This window comes from Miniopterus schreibersii, assembly GCF_964146895.1.
Source record: "Miniopterus schreibersii genome assembly, chromosome: 19".
NCBI classification, from domain to species: Eukaryota; Metazoa; Chordata; class Mammalia; order Chiroptera; family Miniopteridae; genus Miniopterus; species Miniopterus schreibersii.
The window spans coordinates 39086679-39108435 of NC_138119.1; the positions used below are offsets into that span (position 1 = coordinate 39086679).

General features: G+C 54.8%; 1 protein-coding gene across 1 annotated transcript in view; it reads right to left on the reverse strand.

Annotated features, from left to right (window-relative positions):
* The window catches only part of DDR2 (discoidin domain receptor tyrosine kinase 2), a 77471-nt gene that overhangs the window by 54856 nt on the left and 858 nt on the right, over positions 1 to 21757 (reverse strand). The gene's annotated exons all lie outside the window — the stretch shown is intronic.

Sequence of the window (21757 nt, forward strand, 5' to 3'; positions counted from 1 at the left end):
CAGCTGAGCACCCAGGGAGGGGCGAGCTGAGGCTGCAGACAGAAGCCAAGCCCACAGGTTAGAATCCTGCACGACCGACAGAAGCCAAGCCCACAGGTTAGAATCCTGCACGACCGGCATCCAGAGCCGCGGTGAAAGGCTCAGAGCAAAGTCAGGCCACTGCCGGTGTGCTGGGCGCCCGCCTCCGCGGGGCCCGGGTGCTTTAGGGAGGTATCTCCTGAGTAACAATGCTTGTTTGAAAATGGTTACGATTGTAGCTGGGACCATAGTCCTAACTGATAACAGGACAGGTGAGGCTAGAAGCTAATTAGGAGGAAGAGACCTTGCTGAGTGTTAGCTACTTATTTGCAAATGCAAAAATCTCAGCCTCGATGTATGAGAACTTCATTACAGAACTTTGGCTCTTGTCCTCCACTCGCCGAGCTATAAACTGAACCTGGGTTTTCACATGGACAAAACTGGTGGCTTTATGGAAACAATAAATGATTCGTATAGAAAGGAAATAAATGAACTTACAGGAAGTTAGTTCTGCTTTTGTTTTCTCCTGCTCTGAGTGAACCAAACAGACACAGAGAATGGAGAAACAGTCCATCCCCCGGACACGTCTCAGGAACGGGCCACGCCCCCACATGTGGCTGCCAGCCATCCTCCAGCCACAGTCCACAGTCTCAAAGCCGACGGTAGTGCAAGTGAGCAACACCAAGTTAGACCAACCCCTGCGCTCGGTCTTCCACAGAAGCCCGGGTCTCAGAGCAGGACCGCTGCTATGGGGATGAGGCAGCATGTTCAGACTCAATGCAGAACCGGATGGTGGGCTGTGATCCGATGCACGTGGGACCGATGTGGCCTCCTGGAGACCGTTGTGACATCACTCGGCCTGGCAAGGCAGCATTGACAAGGACAGATAGCACAGCTTCTGGGAAGGCCTTGAAAGACCCGAACGCCTCTGGTGGGTTCTGAAACCGCCTTCCCCTGCCCACGTTCCCAGGCATCCTGGCGCACTCTCGAACCTGAGCACTGAGCTGCCTCTGCCTGCCCTGCCTGCCGGGGCCGTCCTGGCAGAGAACCCTGGTTAAACAAGGACATGGACAGCCCCAGAGAACATGCTTACAGCACAGAAAACCCCAAAAGAATTGCAGATTAAAAACTCCTCATTCTGTGACTGCCTCGCTCTAAGTCTCAGCTCTCAAATCATGATACCCGACCTCAGTTTTCTCACCTAAAAATGGGACTCTAACAGCAGCAGGGCCATGGGACCATCCTGAGGAACAAATGCGTTAGTACTTAAGGAGCGCTGGCCTCACGAGGAGCTATTATTATTACAAACAGCTGGGCCTTGCCTGTTTTGCCCAAGACGTGGCCAGGCTCATACCTATTAAATAATCCTGACATCACAACACTTTGCAGCAAAACAAGTCCCACCTCCTTGGCTCCCACAGAGGCCATGCAGGTGAGCCTGACTCCATCCCCTCCTGGAAAGTGCTTCTCAAGTTTGTTCCGAGCTGCCTGCCTTCCTTGCTAACTGACTGGGGTCAGTGGGAGGCTCTGCAGGGCCCAGCGGTCCTAGCCAGGGCGCCCATCCCTCCCCAGGGACCACTGTGGCGTGGTGGCTGAGCTGCCCCGGGCACTCCTGGGAGGCAGTTGCTGGTCTCCCTAGTAACCATCTCTAACTCCTAGTCTTCTAAGAGACTAACCGTAATCCCAGTTCACGCACAAATTCTACAAAGTTCAACAAACAAATGGGCAGAGGAGTCACTTCGAAATGCTCCCCCTCCCCTGACATGAAGATCAGACTCTAGGGGCTGGGTGTCCCCCCATCTGCCCACCAGAGGGGGTGGGCTCAGCAAGAGGAGGAGACAGGGCGTGGAGGGGTGGGGTGGGGGGTGATCTCAGCAGGAAGTGGAGACTGCGCAGCTAAGTCAGCTAAGTCGGGTCCAGAAATTAGGGTGCACAGAAAGGGCCAGCAGCTGCAGGGTGTGGGTGGGAGGGCAGAGAGGCCTCTTGCAAAGCAGTGATTGGCCCCAACCCGGAGGGTGTGGCTGTCAGCCGATAGCTGCTTTTCTGGCTGGGACAGGGGTGGTGCTCGCCCAGGGTCCAGCAATCACCCACCAAATGTGCCCCAATCAGTATCTCTTTTCAAACCCCACCCTGCTGTGGCCAAGGAGGCCAGGATGAAGGCCAGGGGCTCTGCTTGGCCCTGAGCTCCTGAAACAGGACACCCCGGGGAAGTAAACCAGAGGGAAGGAGTCGTAGCCAAACAAACACACCCTCAGCCAGAGCCAGGCTGAGCCAGGGGCCAGAGAGGGGCTTCAGAAGATGGGCAGCTGCTCCCTCCTGTCTCTCCAGGATCCCAATATCCCCAGAAAGGAGAGTGTCTACTCAGAGCAGATTCGCCCACCCCACTCACGCTTCAGAGGCCTTTCATGAGCCCTCGCTTGGCAAAGCCATTTCTACTTGGCGAGAAATTTCAATGTCTCTGTAGATCTAATGCTCACATCAGTGTGGAGTTTGGTATCACATCTCCCTACCTTGAGCCAGTGCTGGCCACAATGGGTGGCCTGTCTCCAGCTGCCTTCCCTCCAGGTTTTTCCTGTCCCCAGCTCCCCCAGTAGGTGTACCCGGCACAAACCATCCACTATCTCCCGTGACACCAGTTCTTTCTGTTATTACCGCACTTCGCACCATGTGTCTATGCCCCAGTCTGAACTGACCACTATTTGGGAGCGACTCTGGCGGTGACCTGCAGGACCAGCTCCTGTGAGCGCACGAGAGTGGACTATTACATTTCCAGACATCCCCCAAGCTGCTGACAGCTCGAAACCAGCCCTGGTGAGGGAGCTTCTAGCCTTGGACATTGGTGGACGCTCTGAGTCAATTCTTACGGCCTGCACACCGCTGGACACTGGTCTCACTGAGCACAGCGCCCAAACCCACATCTGAATTAAGTCGCATTTTCCACAATACCTACCACTCCTTCTAGAACCCAAGTAAGTAATTCTTCTAGTTACAGTCGGATAGGGTGCTGAGGGGGGTAATCCAGACACTGAAAGACAAGTTCTGCCTGAGTCTATTTATATGAGGGACCTAAAACTGTCAGTGCAGAGTCAAGGACTGGGGTGCTGGTTACCAGGTGTTGGGGGTAGTTACTAATGAATAGGTACAAAGTCTGAGTGAATGAGAGGATGATTCCAGAGACCTGCCCTGCAGCACTGCCCACGGCCCCCAGGACGGTGCATAAGGAATCTGCCGAGAGGCAGGTCTCCCTCATGGTAAGTGCTCTTCTCAAAAAGTGAAATTGCTGGACTCCTCTCCGTTCCTGCTGTTTCCTGCGCATGACAGCCCCTCCCTGAGAGTTTACAAGTGAGCCCCGAAGTGATTAGAGAAGGGGGGGTAGCTCAGAATCAAGGGCACAGCGAGTTAGACAAGCCAGTCCCCAGAGCCTGCCGGAGCCCCGCCCAGCAGGTGTCCCACACAAAGGGGGCCTGAGAGCACCTTCCCACGCAAAGCTCAGAGCAAACGCGGCCTGGACATTTCCTAGAGCTCCTCGACCTCCCAGGCCACCCTGGGCAGCTGCGTCAGACACACAGGAGGTGCCAGGGTGGGGCAACCGTCAGAACCTCTCCGGCGCGGGAATGAGGTTCAAAGGAAGTTACCCAGGACTGTTGCTTTCATTTAGTTTCAGTCATGGTCACTCACGTACTTGGAAGTTCAAAGAACATCAGGGGAGTGAAAGGAGTTATGTTTATAGAAAGGGTGAGGCACGCTTTTCCCATGTGCTCATTCCCCTTCAAACTGAAGGGCGTGGCCAGTCTCCCGGCCCATCTCCCCAGCCTGTGCCTGCACTGACAAGGTCTGCACACAGTAGGTGTGCAGTGAAGAGATGTGGGACGGATGGGTGACAACCAGAGAGAAGACGAGGCTCAGCTGCATCACCATGCTGGCACCATGGCAGAGTCCAAGTGGGGGTCCTGACCCCAAACCCATCACCTTATGCGCTGACTGCGTGGGTCCCCCTCCAGCCTACCACCTACAGCTGTGTGGCTGTAGGCAGACTGTATAACACCCCAGCCTGTTTCCTCCCCACCCACTCCCAAGAGCAGCTGTGAGCGAAAGTGAAGACACAGATGTCAGGGTGTAGGGGGTGCCCGTTTCACAGGTGGGCTCAACATGCAGGGCAACGTGGGCATGGCTGCAGAGACAGCTAGTGATGGTGAGCCGGTCCTCCACATCCCCAGCCCCTAAGGGCTCAACACCACTCTGTGATCCCGGTCAGCCCTTCGGAAAACCAACCTGAGACAAGACCTTGAAGCATTAAGTGTAGATGACATCTTACATTTTTTCCAGAAGTTCATCACCTTACATTATACCCAAAAGTATCAAAAACCTAAATAAATGAAACCATCAAGACAGCCTTTGAGGGGACATGAATCCCCCATGGAGCCTTGCGGAGGTGAGGTGGGATCACACTGTGTGACCCAGGGAAGTGCCTCTTCAATGGTGAAGTGTTTGCTAAGTGCACCCACCACACAGGGTATAAAAGACCAAGGGTGATTGGCTCTTTGGTGGCACCATAGGATCAGCCGTCAACACATGCAGACTCCATCCATGTGGATTCACATGTGTCGTCATGGATTCAGCTAAATGCATGTGCATGGCTGACTTGTCACTAGCTGTCTCTGCAGCCATGCCCACGTTGCCCTGGCACCAGAGCCACAGTCCCAAACCATGATACAGCCTGACACCAGCCTGGAGACCACAGAATAATTCACAGGCCAACACTGCCTCCCAGGGCCAAGTCCAGTCACCCAGACGGAGTCACAGCAGGGTGAGGGCAAGCCTCGGCAGGACATTGTGAGGAGACCCAGGGGCTGGGCCTCCATCGCCAGTGGCAAAGGCACCAGGTGCCAACCCACTGACAAGTGCCAGGAGGCCAGCACCACAGCCGACACCAGCTGGCCACCACGTGCAGGGGACAGGCGGGTGCCCTGGACAGGCTCGGGTTACCTCCCCGCCCCCAGCTTTCCTTGGTCTTCTCCAGCCAGGGCCTTGGCGGCTGCAATGGCTCAGTTCAACCCGGGACAGCTTTTGGATGACAGTGGCCACTGACACACCCCGGATGGCCCTCCTCTGTGAGTCAGGGTGGAGCCTTCCTGACGGACGGATTCATACCCCACACATAGCTCGGATTTTTAATAGAAATTGGGTATAAAAGCTTTTCCACAAACAGAACTTAAAATCAAGGAACTTGCAGGTTTTATAGAGCCAATGTGGCCTGTGGTTAAGCGTTCCCACTCTAGAGGTAGCGCTGCCCAAGTTCAAACCTTGGCTGAACCACCTGTCTGCCTCGCATGAGACATCACCCCTCCAAGGTGCCTCCTCGGTAAAGCACACAGTTACAGCTCAGGGGGCCTGCCAAGCTTCAGCACTCCCCTCACACTGGGCAGTGAAGGTACCGAGCGCATGAAGGGGAAGCACCCAGAGGAGCCTTGCCCTACACAGACACAGAGCCACAGCCACGGCCACGTGCTAGTGCTCACCAGAGAAACGTTAGTCCCATGCATATCACTGACTCCAGCTCAAGTGTTCCCAAAGGTCAAAGCCATTTAGAACACGCCCAAAGCCAAGGTCAATTCCACAGCCCATCCTTCCACTCCCACGACACTGTTCAGATTTTCCAAAACAGCCACCTTGGCCGAGTCGGCGGGAACTTTTAGTGGGCTGGGCTGTCATTTCAATGCTGCACATGTAGACCCCAGAGGCTTGCCTCCACTGTGTACACAGCTTCTGATGCACCCACAAAAGCAGCCCTCATCACCCCACTAGTGCTTGGTATGTGCACCCTAAATACATTCATTATGGGATCAGGTATGTAACTGAAAAGGATCAGCATTGACAGGTGATAGATTGATACATAGATAAATGATGATAGATAGATAGATAGATAGATAGATAGATAGATAGATAGATAGATAGATGATAGATAGATGATGATAGATAGATAGATAGATAGATAGATAGATAGATGATAGATAGATAGATAGATAGATAGATAGATAGATAGATAGATAGATAGATGATAGATAGATGATGATAGATAGATGATAGATAGATAGATGATAGATAGATAGATAGATAGATAGATAGATAGATAGATGATAGATAGATGATGATAGATAGATAGATAGATATAGATAGATAGATAGATGATAGATGATAGATAGATAGATAGATAGATAGATAGATAGATGATAGATAGATAGATAGATAGATAGATAGATAGATAGATAGATAGATGATAGATAGATGATGATAGATAGATAGATAGATAGATAGATGATAGATAGATGATGATAGATAGATAGATAGATAGATAGATATAGATAGATAGATAGATGATAGATAGATAGATAGATAGATGATAGAGATGATAGATAGATAGATAGATAGATAGATAGATAGATAGATAGATAGATAGATAGATAGATGATAGATAGGTGATAGATAGATAGATATAGACAGATGATGATAGATAGATAGATAGATAGATAGATAGATAGATGATAGATGATAGATAGATGATAGATAGATAGATATAGATAGATGATGATAGATAGATAGATGATAGATAGATGATAGATAGATAGATAGATAGATAGATAGATAGATAGATAGATAGATAGATAGATAGATAGATGATATTGATCAATTGATTGACATACAGATGATGGGTAGATGGCAGACAGTTAGCTGGCTGTACACAAATATAAAACAAACCCCACAAATCTGAAGTCACCTCGTCTTCTCAGCCTTTCCACAGCTACCAGGGAAACAGGAAACTGGAGCTGCCCTGACGTTAGCTCCTTCTCTCCGTGTGCCCTGAGCGTGGACGTCACCGCTTCTCCAGGCAGCAGCCGCTGGGTATGTACAAATAAGAGGAGCTTGCTGCCTGAGGCTGGCACATCGCTGTGACGTGAGCCGCACGGTCTCTATCCTGAGCCAGGGCCCCTCCAGTGACAACGCCCACGGGCTCCCAAAACCACCCGAGAGGCTCCTTCCTCCCACAGACTTTTCAATGATGCAGCACTTTTCTTTGAGACGTAGGGCAGGGGGAAGAATTTGAAAGTCCACTTGAGTTCATTGTCACATCTACAAAATTAACGTCCTCGTATCTAAAGGCAGAACCAGGATGGGCCGCGAGAGCCCATAATTGAAGGACATAGGTAAGAGTGAAACCACAGCGCGAGCGAGTCGGGACTCTGATCAGGCGCTGCCCCTGGGAACCCCCGGCACACAGTCTCTGGCTGGATGAGCGCATCTCAAAACCAGTATCCGGTCTCTGAGTGGGCCTGTGGCAGAGGAACAGAGCCCCTGAGAACCCCTCCCTCCCATCGCACTCCCTGAGAGCAGTCCACGCAGCCCACTCCTGTCCAAAGGGCCAGGACATGGAAAAGTGACATCTCATGGCCAGTGTGGTCAGGCTGCTCCCTACAGAGTTCGGGAAGTTAATCTTTGCCATCATGTGATGGGTAGGGACCTGCCTACTTCAGTCTTTTTCACTAAGACACATCATCAAAACATGAAGTCAACTAAGAAAGAAACAAAGAGAGTGTATGGGAATCTGTGTTATCATGTGTACATATGACACGTATACATATAACATGCATGCACATAACATGTATGCACACAGCTTGAGGGAGTGTGAAGAAAGACAATATGTTGTGTGCCACCCGGTGCATATGGGGCCAGCCAGTCGTCTGTGGATGACTGCAAACCAGGCTCAGGGACAAGCAGAGCAGGATCTTGGGAGCACCAAGTCCAGGCAGAGAGGCTGACACGGCTGCTGCACCCGGGCCCGCGGGCGGGGGCCGCGGACACGAGGCTACGGTGCCGGCGCTCCGAGCGCTGGCCCTGCTCTGACCCTCGGGCCCGCCCCACCCTGGGATAAGACACAGCGTCTTGCAGGGAGGTGGCTGGCTGAGCGGAGAGCCATCTTTGAGGGAAAGACACAGAGCCCGGGTGGCCTGAGGCAGCCCAGGGAGAGGACACTGCCGAGAGGAAATGAGGGTCGGGGAAGGACACGACTGCAAAGCAGGTATTAATCACTGTCATTGTCGCTGACATTGCCGGACGGTGCGCTCACCACTCAACCCTGACGCCAGGCCCGCTGCTTGTCCTGGCTGATGAAGGAATGGGTGGGGTGGAGACACTCTCCCAGCAGCAGTCCTGGCCCACACCACGTTCACGTGTGGTGGGACGTGGATGTTCAGTGTGGGGAAGCCCGGCCACAGCCGCTTTCCCGGAGAGACCACACATGGTCGCCGGGAGCCAGCCCTTCAACCACCATGACAAGCTATACATAGTCTCTATCCCCCCTGCCCCGGGGGGGTCACAAGCAGCTCCACTGGACCGTAAACAAAGGCTCCAGAGAAGGACACACCTTCATCTCAGATGATCACTTAGTTTGGTTTGTTCCCCATGGCGTTGAATTTTTATTCAAATAGCATCTCTATGTCCTTGGCACATGCTGTGGTTTTGATAAGAGGCAGTATGTGTGAGTGGCCAAAGGACCGCACACAGTCACTGTGGATTGGAACCACTGGGGACAGTCACGGCAGAAAAGGAACATGAGCTAGGAGGTGTGGAACCTGACAGGCAGCAGTCACCACCCAAGGCAGGTGCAGACAGGTGAATGGCGCACCTGGGACAGTGGCGAAACAAGGTCACCAGCTTCAGAGCTGCAAGGAGCCTTGGCAACCGTCACCCTCCCTCATGTCACAGGTGTGCCATCCGAGATCCAGAGAGGTGACTACCCAGTGCCACAAACCTGTCCTATGGAAAGAGGCATCTGGTCGCTGGACCGGTTAACATGTGCTGTCCCCAGCATGAGCCACGGACCCACATGAAGCCCCGCGAGTCTGAGAGGGGCTCTGATTTAGCAGAAAGTACACGTGGGGACGAGAAGGCAGGAAGAGCAGTTGGGTTTGATTCTGAAAGACGCTGACCAGCCAGGGGTTTGGATCTCCGCTCCCAGCAGGCGGCAGAGCCTCGAGCTGGAGCAGAGCATGAAGAGCAGCTTCTGTCCCCAGGAGCCGGCTGACGTGTGGAGATGACTCAACTGGGACCCGGACTAACTGCCCCGAGTCCCAGGGCAGGATGGAGGCGGCCAAGGCTGTCCACTTGCCTCTATGATAACAACAAAAATTTCTTCCTAGCATGGCCCCTTTTAAAAAAATTACATAACTGCTTTTCTTTCCTTCTGATATAAAAGGAGTGCTGGCTTAGTATGAACTGTCAACCAGGGGAAGAACCAAAAGTGTTCTCCAAAAATCAAACGTGGTTAACATCTGGCCCGTTTTCATTCCAGTTCTTTTCTGTGCATTTTTACATAATGGGTTTAATACCTTTATACAACTTCGTGACTGGTAACTTAGTTTATATAAAACCATAACTACCATCCTGTATTACCTAAAATTCTCAAAACTGTCATGTTAAAGGGCAATAAACTGTATCTTTAACCCACCCTCGGTGCCGGCCATTCGGACGGTCTCTGTTCTGCACCGAATGCTCTGTCTTTGTGCATAGTGTTGGCCTGTTTGGCATTTCCTCAGAGTAGAGCCACAAAAGTGAAATTCTCCACCAAACTGCATGGGCCTTGTTTAAGCTCACTTGTCTTGTACTGATTTACAGTTCTGGAGGGTTTACTGTTTACATAGAATGAATGCAAGTAGCTTCTCTGTTTTAATAGCTTTTTGTTAATTAAAAATATTTCCTCTTTGAAGAAAAGAAAATTCTCCATAAACTCAGACTGTGGGGAAAAGACCAGCTTATGTGAAATTCAACGTGTGTTCTCCCTGCCCACTCCTGTCTTCTGACAGGGGTACTTCCCGTCCCTCAACACCTGCCCACCCTGTCCGGGCCCAGCCTCTCAGTTCCTGTCACTTTTCCAAGGCAGGAAGGCCCATCCTCATGCAGAGGCTTTGAAAAGTCAAGTCTTGCAACAAAAAGATGACTAGCGCTTTCCTGATCCCACAACCCACGTGTCTCTCACGATCTCCCGTGGACACAGCCACCACCTTTTATTCCAGAGCCATACAAGGGGACTTCTCTGGGGTCACCAGCCTGGTGCACGGTGAGGCCCTCCCCTTCCTCCTGCACAGCCTGACCCCCACGCAGCCCACCTGCCTCCCCCTCCCATCTTCCACACATAGCAGCAAAATTCACAGCCTGCTCAAGTCTCTGCAGCAGGTGTCTGTCACCTGCCCCAGAGCCCAGGCCCAAGTCTGCAAGAGATTGGTAAGTATTCCTCACACACTCTGAGTGGGTGAGCGCCGAACACACAGGTGCTCGGCTGAGTGTGTCTGGTTCCAGTGCCCCCACCTCAATCACTCCAACTGTGCCTGACTCTCTGGGTTCAGCCGGCGGTCCTGACTCTTTGCTGCACCCCGCAGTCAGTGTTCCTACCCATTATGTGGACATTAAGATGCAAGGTCCATGCTCCTGCCTCCCTCCAGCTCTCCAGCCTCACTGTCCCCATGTTGCAGACTGAACTTACCATCTTCTCCCTCCCAAACTTGCATTTTCTATATAAGGGTTTCACATTCCAGGTTCTCATGACAACATAGGTACAGACAGGACTGTGGGGACATTCATAGTGTCATCAAAGTCCTGTTAGCTATCCCAGGCATCAGGGCAGGTGGTCCCCACCTTTGGGGCCCTAAGTCACTTCTGAGGCCTCTAGGAATCAGTGGAAGGTGAGAGTCCAGAGTTGAGAACAGAGCACCCCATTTGGGTCTGCTCTGCCTCCTCAGAGAGCCGTCTGTGTCCTGGGTTTTGCAGACAGAGGTCAAGAGACCAAGGAAGCTAAAGCTTCTAGAGCTACAGCACCAATTCTACCACAGCCCCCATGAGGCCCCTGGGCTCCAGGGAACCCTGCAGAAAGGAAGAGGGACCTGACTCTCCTGGGATCTGGCTCCGGAGGGAGGAGTGCCGGGCTCCCTGAGGCCTGAAGACCAGACAGGGCGCCCACAGCCTTCAGGGCCACAGGGCTACTCCCTGTTCACATGTCCTTCCACCTGTCCCTGAGCTGAGGCCTTGAGCATTCATCTCTCCATTGCAAATCCCAAATCAGAGCAGGGGGTGGGGCTGTCCTAGGGATCTGGGGAAGGACTCAGGCCCACGGCTGAGTCTGGCTACCCAGCGACCAGCCCACAGTGGGCTAGACTGTGGCTCCATTTCAGGAGTAGGCTCTACTCGACCATACAGGCTGTTTTTAGGCGTTGGTCTCAAAACTCCCACTCAGAATCCTACTCAGACTTCTCATGGCTCCCACTCTTGAGGAAAGTCGAGCTTATTTAAACACTTGGCAGAAGGAGTCAGCACCATGCAATCCCACCATCTTTCCAGGAGGGCGGTGTGGGGCCTGGATGGACCAGTACACAGATATGGTCAAGGGGCTGGAGACCAGAGCACTTTCCTGTCCTGTAAGGAAATATTTAGAGTTCATGTCACAGCGATCAGCTCACATTTTTCTGTGAGGCCCAGACAGTCAATGCCTTAGGCTTTCCTGGTTGTAGGATCTGTTGTAACCCTTCCCTTGGGCCGGCATCACACCAGGGAGCCATGGGCAACGTAATAAATGGGCAGAGCTGCGTTCTCCTCAACCTTTATTTACAGAACTGGCAGCCAGCTGAACTTGGGCCCACCCGGAAAGAAGCCCCGCTCTGTGCAGAACTGTCCATTCAAGGAGGAACCATGTCCAGCAACACCCTTAGAAGGGAAGTGGCTGCTTTGGTCCAAGAAAACCCTAAGGCCCAGTTGTCTCGCCATCACCTATGTGACCCTGAACACTATTGGGAACTGCACTGAGCTTGTCCCCAGGTGAGCTGTGAGCATCCCATCTGGGGACTAATGTGTCACCAATGCTGGTTAAATGACAGGTTCTGAGGTGTGAGGCCCGAATGTCTGCATTAGTCACAAGCGCTGGGTGACCCTGATGCTGTGGGTGGATGACTCTTTGATTAGGAAAGATCGTCCTACACAAAAGCCAGGGCTGGGTGGACGTGGGGCAGGTGGGTTCCAGCAGCTCAGGCTGCCTACCCAGTTTCTCTGTCCCCAGACGGAACAGTGCATATGACACTGTGATCAGTGTTATGTAAGAGCAAAACGACCACGCAGATGGGGCCTAAGCTAAGAGGAACTCACCATCCTTTTAATTAATTGATATAAGAGTTTATATGAATGTCTCTCACAGGACAGTGAGACAGCAAGAACAGGTCCTGGCAAGTGCTGTGAGTCCTAGAAGGGAGGCCCCAGCCTCCTCCACCCGAGGCAGGAGCCCAGGGCTCTGCAACATGGGACCAGGGATGCTGAGTGGCTTCACACTCAGGAGGAAACTGGTGAACTGTCAACCAAGGCCACTCAGTATCGGCCCTGCAGCCCATGGCCTGGGACTCAAGCAACTAAGGTGGCACAAGGCCCACGAGGAGGTGAACTTTGACACATGAAGGTAAGTCTCGCAGCTCTGAGGGCAGCACAGCTGTGGCTGGGCCTTGGACCTTTCCAATAAGCTGTGAACATCGAACCAAAACAAGAGACTGAGAGCTTAGAAAACACTGGCTAGCAGTAACTCATCATGTGTTAGGTGCCCAAATATTCCCCTGATGGTTTATTGTCAGGAGACCTCAAATCCGGTTCATAGCTACACCCTCTCCCAGCTGGACGGGTGCTGGGAATTCACGGCTCCATGAGCTCACCCTCCCTCCCCAGAAGGCTCCACACAGAGGCTGGATCCCTGACTCTCGTGCCAGCGGCTGGCCACCCACCCATTCTCTCTCTCTCCCTCCCTCCCACCTTGACCCTCACCCTGGACCCAGTAGGTCATTGTTTCCTCCCTCCCTCACCCACGTGTCCCTTGTGGCCCAGGTTCAATGGCTAGCTTCACCAATGATGACAGACACATCTTCCTCTTTAGAGACAGAGACACTCCTGCCTGCCCCCCAAGGTGGAGCCCTAGCTCCAGCCCACACAGCGAAGGCCCCTGCCCGCTGCCCCCCAGCCACAGTGCTCTGCCCTCCTCCGGGGCTCACCTCTCCACAGCCTTACCTTCCGGTGGGCATCCTTGTTGGGGTCCTGTTAGCCATGAGTAACTCGGGCTGGGACCATCCTAGTTTATATTTGTGCCCCTTCAGGTCAGCTCTGGAGTCCCTTACCAGTCACAGGTGCTATTTTAGTGACTGGAAGCATCACCCTGAGTCTGTGGACCCCGTGAGCGAATACAAGCACAATGTTCTCATGTCGCTGGTGTCTGCTCTCCGCTCATGCTGTTCACGGCTCTGGAGCCCCAGCCACCAGCCATGTCCAAGCCAACCTGAGGCCCACGCACCTGTCCCCGTGGGCTCCCAGCCCTGCAGCCACATTCACAGCAGCAGCTCTGGCCTTGCCTCATTCGTGGTCACCTGGCACAGCCGAACTCCAGACTCCCAGGCGCTGAGGCCTGCGCAGCAGCTGCCACACTGTCCCATTTACCTCCAGTGCGCGTGACCCATTCTGTGACAGCTGACACACCCAAGCTGTTCCTGTCCCAGCCCCACGCCGTGCACCCCAACAGCCAACACCCTGGACCACACATCCCACCACAGACGAGTGAGAAACTAACCAAGGGATGGAGGCAGCACCCAGGTCCTGAAGGAAACCAGTCACAGCTGGCAAAGGAGTCGGTGAGGGCAGCCCTGCTCCTTTGAGCTGCCATCCAACAAGGCTGAGAGAACAACTCGGGGGACAGAGAAGAAAGTGTGGCAGGTGGAGGAGAGACAAGGAGACACAGAGAGAAGCAGCACAGGACAGGCCGGCGGAGGGGGAGGGAGGCTCAGAAGGGGCGCAGCCGGGAGGTGCACCTGCATCTCACATCCCGACAGTGTCCCCTGGGAGCTCTAACATCCACAAGGGGACAGCTCTGGTGGCTTATTAGAAACCCAAACCAGAGCCCCCAGGCCCAAAACAGACAATGGAGCAGAACCCAGACCTCACCACAAAGGCTCTGAACACCCACAAAGGGGAGGGAGCCCCGAAAAGTAGGTGGCGGCACATGGGGGAGTTTTAAATAACCCGCTTCCCTCACAAGTGTTCAAGGTTAGGTGCTAAACACTGGTTCTTAATGAGACATGCGGGAAACTGAAACTGAAGTCTCCAAACAGACTGGCACCCAGTCTCCTCGTTCTCAGAGGAAGACTAAGCCTGGATCGGTGACCAGAGACCCAGAGGATCTTCCCTGGGGACAGTCCCAGGTCCGACGCTGTGGTCATGGGGCGGGGGCACCCAGACCAGGCTCCCCAGCCACGGCTCTACACAACACTTGCCTTGGATGGCACACTAATAATTTCTAGAAATAATCACTGAAGACTGAGGAGCCAGGGAAGGAGAGACCACAATGATGGTTTCTGAAAGGTAGAGCGGAATGACTCAGATAATTAATGTTTGAGGAATCCCATGCAGTAGAGAAACCTGCAATAACTTCTAGTTAGTGGTTAAATGTAGCTATGAATTTCTTGTTCTGAATGCATGCCATGGAGGCTTGGATGAGACCTCTTAGCCATCCAGTATCTATCAGGAGTCTATGGGGGGGGGGGGGGAGAGAGAAGTGGGGAGAGGCGCAGGGAGGGAGGAGGGCCAGTGGGGAGCAGAGAGGAGGGGGGAAGGGGTGGAGCAGAGAGGGGGGAAGAATTAGTGCCAAGGGGTCTGTGGGGACAAGGGGACCCAAGATGTTTTCTCACACAAGGTAGCTAACTAGATGTGGGTGGGGGTCCCTAGATAAGGGACAGAAAGGCAAGTCTAATCCAATGAGCACCCTGACAATAAGAACCCCTGGGGACTCATCCTTTCCCCTCGAGGCCATATCTCGACTCTTCATTCTGAAAACTGCAGAGGCTTCGAGGGGCAGGACACATCTGGGCAACATCAGGTTCCCTGGGCCTCTCCCAGCACGAAGGACATAGGGTCCTCCTTCAGCAAGCTCCTGGCTACAAGGCCCAGACTCAGGGAATCAGCACAGTCCTGGGGCTGCAAGTGGGACCTGCTGGCGGCCCAGGCTCACCTGCTGCAGACACGGAGACAGGTGCATGTGTGTCCCATCTGCAGGGAGCAGCCCTGGGCCAGGCTTCTTTGTACATTCGAGTCCCTGAGCCCATCACAGGACTCTGGCTCTATTGTGCAGGTGGTGGTAGTTCCGTTAGCATTCTTCCCCCTGAACCACCTGAAATTATTGCGGGGAGATGGCAACTTAAATAAAGAAATAAAATTGCAATATTGGCAGAGACAGAGATTGATCCAGGAACCAGAGGTCCCGGTGGGTCCTGAGGGGACACGGGAGGACCAGGCATCCTAGGTCATGTGGGGCCAGGAAGACACCCTGAGCCGGGACCCCCAGGATTGGCCTCTAATCAGGGCGGGGGCCAGTGGTGTGCAGTGAGTAAGTGGACATTCAGCCTTGAGTTTCTACACTCAGATGCATCATCCCCAAATTTCACATCTGCACCCTGGGGACCTGACTTTCCCTATGGCACCAGCCAGGGCCAGTGAGAGGCTTGAGGGCCACATTGAAGTTGGTTCCCCTCCAGCTGTCACTCCCAACCTCACCTGGGGACAGTGTCGGCTACGGGCCCCACTTGCACAGAACATTCTCTGTGGCCAGACTGCCAAGGACACTGGCCCTGCAATGATTACAGCTTCTCTGCTTCGAGCCACAGGCCTCGGAAAACTCTAGACATGGGACCCAGACTGGTGTCGGCCTCGCTTCATGGAGGGAAGCCCTGCTCATTTCCTGCTTGGCCTCATTCCCACCGCCTTCCCCTCGCCTCCCTGCCCACTTTGATCTACAGCCAGGCCAGAGGGTTCTACTCCTTGATGTCCATCAGTTCAGAAATTAAAACTGAGGGTTATTAGTTCATTATTTGTTAATTCAGTGAAATGATGATTACATGCTAACATAAATAATAACTTTTTATGAAAAGTCTTTTCAAAAAATATTTAGGAAGGAGCATGACGGTGTTGCACTTGGGCAGAATCTCTGCTCTGCTAAGTCGAGCTCATGTGCTCCCATCTGCTCCTGGGTTCAATTCACCGGGGGGGGGGGGGGGGGGGGGTGGAGACGGAGGCGGACTATGGCGTCACCTCTGGGCTCCCCACCTCCCACACCTGGGAGAGTGAGCGAGAAAAAGCAAAAACATCTTCGTGTTATTACGAACACAGCGTCGACCCTGTGGATTCCCTGAGAGGGTCTCGAGGCCACCAGGGACCTGGATGACACTGGTCCCCCGCTCCGTGTGACGCAAGTCCCCGTCACAGTTTGGTCGTCCCTTCTGCAGGTGCAGCTGTTGCCCGCGGTGTCTCCTTGTACATTCACACACAGCGGCACCTGTGCATTTCACCTCGTTTCCCCTTTCCATCACCGGTGTTGGGTACAGTTACATTTCACATCCCTTTCGTGGGCTTTCCCGGGTCCCACTAAGTGTCTGTGGCCACGTGGAGTCCACGGTGCCTCGGCGTGGGGTCCCCTCAAAGACTGGCTACACCAGTCTCCAGCCGCTTCTGTAAAGGATGCAGAATTCGAGAGGAATAAAGGGCCCACGCCGGGCAAGACGGCCATCAGGTATCGTCACACAGATTCACCCTGGCTTCCAGGTCCCCGGCGAGGCCCACAGCACTTGAGGGAACACCCCAGCCTCCGCTGGACTGCTGCCCTGTCACACCTCACGGCTCCAGAGAGGCCCAGTGAGCCACCTCTGTGCTGGTTTTCACAGCAATGTCTAAAAACACTGCCTCACTTTGTTCCTGAAACTCAGAGCAGGGCCAGAGCCCCGGGTCCCCAGGCAGCATGCAGACAGCTGTTTTCCCAGCACCGACGGTGAAGGTTAGCGGCTGGTGACCTCCCTGCCCCGAGGCTGAAGGAAGCCATCACTCTTACAGCAAAGTTGGTCCAAGGGCACCGCGACCATGATGCCGGCATGTGCGCGGACCGTCGGGCTCATCTCCTCACTGGGCGGTACCTGGATGACCTCGGGATTCACGCAGCTGCTGCTCACTCGGTCAGGCTGCACCCGGCACGCAGGGCCTTAGAGGACAGACAGGCCAAGCGGCCCAGAGAGCCTGACCTGGGGTGACGACACAGGAAGGGAAGAGGGGCTGAGCGTGCTGAGGATGGCTGCCGTGGGGAAACAGCCATGTCCCCACAGCTGCACGTGACCATGGGCAGGTCACCGAGAACAGACCCTGGGACCACGGAGGAGGAGCTGGCTTGTGGGGGAAGATCGTGAGTTTGGTTTTGAACATAAAGAGCACGGTTTCCTACGATGGAAACAGGTAAATACATCGAGCAAGCGGTGGAAGGAGAGTCAGGCTGAGACCCGCGTGTCTGGGGAGAAGCCAAGAATTGAACGGAGGATGGGCCGTCCTGGGCAGCAGCAGGGAGCTCTCGGGAGGGAACTGGGGTCAGACCGGGCACTTGGGGGCTGTCCCTCACGTCCCAAATCATCAGAGTCCCCGACCCAGCCCTGCTTTCGGAGGAAGGAGACCCAGGCCCAGGGTTTCGCCTCATAGCGGCTTTGTAGCCAGATGCACTAAGCGACCCCTGGGCGTCAGTGCATGGCCCTTGGGCATCAATATATGGCTGCCAGGAGTCAGTGCTGCCTTGGCAGCAGAGAGAGCTGCATGTGCCCCATCTGACACCGCGGCTTCGGAGAGGCCTGGGAACCAAGGAGACACTCCCCACCTGCCCCCTCAGCCAGCACTGCAGCTGCCCAGCGTGCAGTCAGCTCGGGGGGCCACTCTGAGGCAGCGTGTGGTCACTGCCCCGCCCAGTGCCGTGTCCCCCACACATGCGTAGGGTTGCGGTGTCTGCAGTTGACAACTTGTGGCTCACCTGGCATTACTGCCACTTCTGCAGAAACAAACCCAGAGCCGTTGTGGCCAGAGCACCAGCTTGTGGGCAAGCCCAGGCCCCACCCCAGCCTGCTATTGCTCCGTTGCTCCACCAGCCTTTCCTGCAAGAGACTTGTTTTAAGGCAAATTCCCCAGTCTCGAATTTCTCTACCTGTGAGCTGTGAGCCCTCGCCCCTCAGGAGACTTCCTTCAAAGAGAGCTCCATAGTCCGAAACGCGCATGGAGCACAAGCTGCCCTCTGGGAGAGTCCAGCGCTCGCTGCCACACGAAGGACCTCGGGAGTCCTGAAGAGAAACCTGTAGTCTAAGACTGTTCCCAAACTCGGGCACAGAGACCATTATCTAGTAAGACACTCACAGGTTCCCAAAGGTCACGCTTTGGGAAACACCACTTTTGTCTAGTTAGCAATGTTTCCTGTGGGTCCCAGGTAGAAGCATCCACACTGAGAGGTCCGCGCTGTGGGAGTGGGTGGAAGTGATGAGACCAAGAAGGAAGAGAGACAATGAAGAGGCCCAGCCTCCCCAGCGCCCGGCCTGTGGGCAGCCAGGGCAGAGCAGCCACTAGGGAAATCCTGGCTGACCTGGACCTCAGGTGCTGGTCTTGTGAGTTCCAGCTCTAGGTCTTCTTGTCCTGCCCATGGCTGGCTTGAGGTTTCTCTGCTTCTGCCCCTCCATCAGCGGCAATACCTCCTTGCAGGCTCGTTCCAGTTGCTTCCACACCCGCTCGGCCCATCGAGCTTGTCCACCAACAGGGTCAGGACCCAACCCCTTCGCATCCAGACAGATGGCTGAGAGTCGGCCAACGTACCTGCTTCTACCTGTAACTTTCCTTTTGCGCCAGCCAGTGAATCTTAGCACTTCCCCTGCTTTAGGGTAAAGGAAATGTTCAAACTGCACAAGGCCTGAAGCTCCCCGAATGGAAAAGAGCACATCTGTGCAGGCTATGGCTCCACTCCCGGCCAAAGCCACGCCAGGCCGCGTCCTCACTGCTGACGGAGCCTTTGGTCCCTCACCATCCATCACAGCAGCGCCCGCCCTACCCTTGGCCTCCCGCCTGTCCGGTTTCACCCGATCCTTCCTGCACCTGGAGCTCCGGCTACAGCACCGACCCTCTGGGCCTAGACACTGAGCCCACTTCCTGCACAGCTCCCGTGCTGAGTCCTGAGCTCTCCGCCTGGTGATAAGCTTGGGAAGGGACCCTGCCTGTCACATTCAGGCACTTAGTAAACACTCAGAACTCTCTTGCTGAACAGGAATGATCCACATGCACCTCAGAATAGAGTGAAACAGAAAACGTCACATCTGCCAGGCCCCTTTCTGGGCCTGAAGGCCTTCAAACCGCTCTAGTTCTTTCATCTTAGTCTTAGAAAAGGAAAGATTGACTTTACCCGGTCCTGGGGCCCACGAGTGTTCATTCTTTTTCTTACAGACAGAGCTATGCCTCTGCGTGGCGGGCCTCATGGGGCATCTAGACTGGTCTGTTAAGAGATGTTTGGACCTTCATCTCTGGATTTTCCAAGGGGCTGGCCAGAGGCGTGTCCTTCCCATGACCATTCTCTACCAACAGTTGTTTCTCCCTTCATCCACTCTCAGCAGCCCGGCAGACGCTCAGGGAGCAAGTCCCCGAGATGCAGGGCGGGTGGATGAGTCACTGTGTGGTCTTCACGGCACCCTAAATGCAGTCAGGGGGACACCCACCACCGAGTCACAGAGGGAGGTGGCTACAAAGTGCAGGTGCCCTGGTCACTGAGCATAAATGTGCTTATTTGTTGGTCTGGGATGGAGCTGGGGACCTGCCTTTTTGCAAAGCTCACCAGGGGCCTCTGATGGAACCTGGGTGGAGACCCGGTGGCAGAGACAGGCAGATGGGAGGTGGCTGTCACACAGCCCTGCCACTCGCAGCAGAAGAGGGGCCCTCGAGCTGGGGTGGGAAGTGGGGCCAGGACCCTGAAGGAAGTGCAGACCTAGCTTGTGTTTGCAGGTGTTTTAATAATGTCCAATAATCTACCACCCTCGCAAGCTGAAAACATTTCCCTGGGAAACGGGTGCCTGGAGGGGTCAGGCATTGGCGTAACGGCAGTAAGACTTCACAGCGGTCACCCACTTCCCGGGAACCCCGCTACGTCAGCGCAGCCAGGCTGTCCCTGGGAGAGGTCCAGAGAGGCCTCTGCCTCCCACCCAGAGCCACGCCACCGGCTTTCAGAGTGTGGGTAGCGGTGGGCTGGGACTGGCTGAGCTCTGACGAAGGAAACGATGTGGGCTGGACATTGTCACCACTCTCACTAAGCCCCATTTACCCACAGCAGAGGGGGTGACTGCTCCCCCGAGGCCGCATGCTGACTCACGCTGAGGAAACGCAGGGACAGTGTAGGTGACAATAGCTGATGTCCCTGCAAAGACCCTTGGGGCTCGGAGTGCTTGGCCATGAGCAGCAGTGCTGAACAGTGGCGGGGTGCAGCTGGCAGTCACTGACGCTCCACGTTTCTCATTATGGCTGTTTGGTTGCTTTTTCGGAACACTGAATATCAGCAATTCTCGGAGAGAATACGGTGCTGGGGCCTCAGACACCTCTATGTGACACAGTACCGCAAGCCTCTCACCTGGAAAAACCCAGAGGGAGAAACCGGACACTGATCCTGAATCCTCCTCTAGGACAGCGCAGACCCAGCGGAGGACAGCGTGGTGTCCCACCGCCTGGGCAGGGACCGCGACCAAGCTGGCCACCAGTTTCAGAGAGAAAACCGGGAATATTGACCGCGAGAAGGGACAGCTTCCATTCAAGGAGGTGGCCACTGAGACAGGCTGCCCACGCCAATGTCACACACTCCCAAATGCAACCCCTGGGGCCAGCACTCCCCGCGGGGCGGCTGCTCGCCCGAGGGCCCAGCGCTCGGTGACCACCCACAAGCTGGGCTGCCCGGGCCCTTTAGAGCTTCGGAAGGGCCCACATCCAACGTCTCTGAAAGCAGCGCCACCGGGGCACAGCTGCGGTTTCTGTCAGCAGAGGGGCCGGGGCAGGAAGGGAAAGCAGGTTGCCAGGCGGCGACAGGTGCGCTCAGACCTGAGCCCGGCTCTCTGACCCCCAGGGCTCTCTGCATAACAAAGCTGAGTTCATGGAGCAGCCGGAAACGGACCCAAGGAGATGACCCAGGGAAAAGCATCTCCAAGCGCAGCCGCCCGCGAGGGAGCCGCAGGCTGCCCTCCGCCCCGACAGCAGCCCCCTTGAGGGGCCGGGGGCACCACTCAGTGACCCAGAGCCGGGTTTGAGTCCTACCGAGAAGAAAACGCTTTCATACACTGACTGGATGGTGGTCGGCCGTCTCCACTGGATGGACACAAACACCGAATCGTTTGTAAACCTGAGGCTAACATATAACGTCATATGCCAACCACACCTCAACTAAGAAGAGGAAATGCCATCGACAGGGACAAGCACAGGGCACAGAGCCAGACGTGCTTGATGTCCCACCGCTCTGAGCCTTCACGTCCTCAACGTGGGATGATGCCTGAGAGCGGTGGGGATGCCGCTGCGAAGTGCGGAGCTCTGAGCGTGGAGCATGGGGCCTGGGGCAGGGTGAGCATGTGGCGTCCACTGTCTCATCTCCACACAGGGCCAAACGTCCCACCCAGCACCCTCTTCCTGCGCTGACTGCTAATTAAGCTCCTCCAGGATCTCGCCGTGAGGGGAACCTGCCACGGGAAGTGGAGACCCCTGCTCAGGCCGTCTCTCTCCCGGCGTCTGTGAAGCGAGGCCAGGAGAGGCCCCAGCGCTTTGCAGGCCATGTCATCCGGAGAGAGTGCTGGAGCCCGGCACAAGAAAATGGTGC